We start from the raw sequence: 5,090 nt of genomic DNA on the forward strand, positions 1-5,090 counted from the left end.
ATAACAGAGCGTCTTAAATCCGCTTATGCTATACTATACTCTACGAGACGCAGATTCTCTACTCCATGAGCCTCCCATGAAAGCTCCCTTAAGTGGTTATGGCGCTTTGGCTTTGTATCCGACGGCTTTTCGCGGACTCGACTTAAGTATCGGAAATAAAGCACCATCGACCCGATCTCGATTTACGCGCGAAAATGGAGTCGCCATCGAATCATCCCCTTCTCGTAGCCTGTGCGGAGAAGTTGCAAGAATTTCGATAATCTATCATCAAGATTGTTTCATCTTTTTCTTCCTTATTGATAATGTTTCGAAACTGAATTTATTGAAAATATTAATAATTAAATTAGCCAAGAAATTATATATTAATATTAGTATGTATATTGTTATATATATATATATATTATATATATTAGTATTTTGCGATCTACTATAAAATAATGCTATATATATGATCGCATTACACAAAAAAATCCTTTTTCAAAAATTAAAATATATAAAGCTCTTTAATTGATTCTTAGATAACACTGGATGGTCAACACTGATTTTATTGTCAATTATATTAGATCGATTTTAGGGTAACTTTTTTGTGACGCTGATTCCGAATAATATGGCATTGGTTTCCCTAGATTGGCTCTAATTTTTGAGATAATGGGTGTTCTATGAAAAACATGAAAAATGCAAAAAATGTAATGGTCGCAGGCGTAGCCTATCTCCGCAAATCATATATATAGAAACTGTTTTAAATCATACAAAAGTATAATGGCGTTGGTATTCAGTAAAATATAACATAACAATAAAGTAAGCTAATTTAGATAATCACAATTAATGTATAGAAAAATGCTGTTTGTACGATTTTTTTTTTATGTGAGTCATTAGGATTACGTGGGAGATAAAAACAATGTTAAAGAATAAAAAGACAGACCAAACTTTACTGCATATGTCAGCAGTTACAGATCGTATTAAAGTAAAATTGTAATTTGAGTATCCATTATCTCAAAAATTAGAGCCAATTCGGCAAAACTGTTGTCATTTTTAAATTCCCCAATATCCTAAATTCGCTCAAACATCCTTATGGCAACTAGGCAAAAGTTTTGTTTTGTTGACCAGTAATATATATCTGTATAATTGGAGAAAATTGGAACGTATTTCAATCAAATCAAAGAAAAAATGTAATAAAGAATTATGTATAACTCTTGTACATCACAAGATTTTTTTTCTTCTGTAATATGCACTCTCTCATCTTTCAGGAGAGGAATGGGACCATGTATAATTACTTCAAGCCGAGATCTATGTACACAGGGGGATGAAAGGGGGTGACAATGGTGTCGTGTTTCGTCTGCAACTAAATTTCGCATCTACGAAGCGGTTAGGAATGCACAGCTGGTGGCTGTATATTAGTTTCTCCTCTGTGTCGGAGCTTCTTCCCCTCCACTGTGGTCCACAATGGCATTAAAATTACCGAGGAAATTCAATTCTCAATTGGATATGTATCGTGCTCGCATAACTCATATTTGTGCAGTCGGCTGTTCATAAGGAATAGTGCCGAAAAAAATCATGATGACACATATGGATAACGTTTAATATTTAATCCGGCTCATTATTCAACGCGCCAGATGAAATTTTAAAAAAATATTTATTAAAAATATTTTCTTTCAACGAATTCAATTCTTTCTAATTCTTTAGACAATTTTAAGAAAAACTTAATTTAATTGGCAAAATATATAAAAATTTTTACATTTATGGAGAAAAATCTCTCTCTCTCTCTCTCTTTCTGTAAATTTTTGTTTATTGTCTAGAAACAAACTTTAAACCCTGTTGAAGAGTCTCTTTTAGTCAAGAACTCACATTTGATGAAAAACACCCTGTATATGTCGCGCACAGCCACGTACCGGCAACCACTATGGATAGCTTAGGTTGGTTAGTTAGCGTGCAAGTACACGTATCAAAGGCACTCAGAATCCGAGCTTAACAAAGGCAGCTTCTGGTTTACCAACCGTGTCACGTAGTACGTGTATACCTTACCTGCCTGCCCGCGCTTGCTTTCGCAAAACCTAAACCTCCTGGCGGGCCGTATAACTTTGGCCTTAATACGTCAACGGGGAGCGGGATAAGTTTCAGGCGGGTCAATTAAAACTAATTATTCCCGTCGGCGTAATCGGAGCTCCCGTGGGCGATCGCGACTAATTGTATACGCAAGGGCTGTGTTTAAAGGAGGGATTCGTACACTGATAGAAAACAATATTGAAAGTTTCTGGGATGAACTCGTGGAATGCTATATATCCCGTAATTAACTTCAAAGAATCGAGAACTCTGTTATTATTGGACATGAAAATTAATTCGATATTAATTCTTTGCATTCAAATGTTTTATTGATTGATTTTATCGCCTACTCGAGGCAATCACCATTTAAACAATATCACAATTTGTACGATAAAAAATGATTAAAAAATAAATTGTTGGAAAATCTTTTGTAAAAAGTTTATTTTTATAAGTATTGTGTATGTATACACATTAAAAATATTAATTTTTTATCATGTTTTATGACAATTTCAAAATGTCGCCGTAAAAGGATTAAGCTTTATTATTATGACAGCTATATTATTAATGACATTGGAAATTTAATAAGAGATATGTAATATATATATATGTAAAATATATCTTTCTAAAAATCATATTTTTTTAATTTAATAAAATTCATTAAAATAGTGTATTCTGTCCAAAAAAAGAAGCTTATAAAAGATATTAGCGATAACTTATAAAAGATAGAAGCTTATATAAGATATAATAAAATATAGAAATTAATAAAAGATAATAATAGCTTAATGATAATTGAAAATAATGTTTCTGTTTTTTATTAACTTTTATTTTGAAATAATTATATGTATATATTACTAGTATATTATTAATATTTCTTGCTACTTTAATAACTATGTTGTAATTATATTGAATTACAATTTTAAAAGGTATGACATTTATTTATTTATTTAGATGTGCTATATATTTTTAAAAATGGCCGCAGTTAGATCAATATTCAAAATAGAACAATATAAGAAATTTTACTTAAAAGAATGAGAATTTCGAAGTAACAAAACTGAAATTAATTGGAAAGAATCTTAAAATCCAAATTTTATACATACAAATCTTTTTTTTGGGGCGGATAATTATAAATAACTAATAACAATTTTTATATCCTAAATACATTTCTGCCATGTTGTTATAACTTTTGTATTATCTTTCTAATATCGATGAGGATGATGCGTCATCATCAATATATTCGACTTTATTAAATTGTTTTATCTTTTATTTTCAATTTGATATATATAGCTTGACTCTCTGATATTTATATCAAGACAAAAACGAGAAAAAAAACGAGAAAAATGGGTAACGTTTTAGTAACCATAAGGATGGTCAAAGATTGAAGAGTATATTATAGCGTGATGGCGGTCAGGCGGTCGCTTGGATCACAGAAAAGTGCCGATAAGCATCGCAAATTCGTTCTCGTACGCGCGTGCACGATGCTTCACCATGATAGGGACTATCACAAATTTTAAGCCAAATGTGCAACTAAGTACCTACTTAGGCCCCCGTTTGACGCAAGGGATTGAGCTCGTCCATTTGAATGGGAGATTTAGCTGACGGATTTTCCCGTCCCAAATTGAGCCATTGTCCCCTTTTAAAACGACCACCTGACGGTCCTTGACACGTTACCGTTTGCCTTTCTGCATTTTAAATGCGTTTGCTCGTCCTTTCTCTGTCAGTCAAAGTTCGACTGACAAAGATGATTCGTAATCTCGTAAGTCTGTCACTTTTTTTTATACGAACACGTAATAGCTCGATTTCGGTTGCGCGATTGCATTTATGAAAAATTAATGTAAATTGATATAAAGAAATATATATTAAGAAGATCCTTTTAGCGCTTATTTTAGTTCAGGATGTTCTAAAAATAAGTGGAAAATTCTTAAAATGAGAATACAATTTTTTAGTGTTGTGAGAAATAATAATATACGACACCAATATCAGACAATATAAATTGTTGTGCGAGTATTATCGCTTCAATTTTGGCAGCTGCATTATTAACACCGCTTTTTCCAAGCCACGGCGCCAATCTGCCCTAGAGCATAACATGAAAATCTAATAGACGTGTCCACGCCCAAAAAATTAGCTCAAATGAATAAATACGAACGCGCTCGATGTGAAAAGAATTGACCCTAGTGATCTTGTATATGTCCTTCTCTAATTATTTAAATAATATTTTATCAATTTCGTTAAAATTCAGATTGTTTCTATTTAAAATCGTGAGATTAGTATAATTAAAGTACGAATGAAACTCTAACGAGATAGATTTTTGACGAACGAAAATATAAAGGACGGTAATCTCTTTTGCGACAATACTTTTCCGAATATCGCGAGATGTTTTGGCACCCCAACGCGCAGAAATGGTCGTCCCTCTTGTAATACGCGCCACCCCATCTATCGAATTATTTTGATTCTGCGATAATTCACCCTTAATACATCGTTCTCTCGCTAAGCGTAAAGCGAGAGGAAGAGAAAAATGGTAATTTGATCCTTTTGATGAAAATTTCGAAAACATCACGCGCTTTCTGCGCTTTCGCTTTCTTTTTTATGAGAAAATTCAGCACAAGAGAAAGATAAGTGGTATTTATTGGAATGCTATACATCAACTGATGCTATGCCAATCCTAGATTTCGAAGAAATTATAATATGTATACATATATATATATATGTATATATGTATACATAATTTTTATTATACATATATGTTTTTTATATTATTAATTTTATTTTTTATTTTATTATTATACTATATATACATGTATAAAAATCTATATTAAATTTAGTTTGTTAAATATAATTATTTTAATTAAATATGATTATTAATTAGGGGAAAGTATGCTAAATCGTACCCCCTAGTAAATATTAAAATTGTAATAAAACTATCAAAGAAATGACAAAATTTTCTTATTAATTTGAAACTATTGTTCATTGTCAACGATATAGCTTAACACAAATTTACCATTGTTTCTTATCATAAATAAAAAAATTTTTTTAAAGTAGTATTTAGCACGATT

This window comes from Prenolepis imparis, unplaced genomic scaffold (genome assembly GCF_030444845.1).
Source record: "Prenolepis imparis isolate NDT839.2.m4 unplaced genomic scaffold, iyPreImpa1.0 SCAF_6, whole genome shotgun sequence".
In the NCBI taxonomy this organism is placed as follows: domain Eukaryota; kingdom Metazoa; phylum Arthropoda; class Insecta; order Hymenoptera; family Formicidae; genus Prenolepis; species Prenolepis imparis.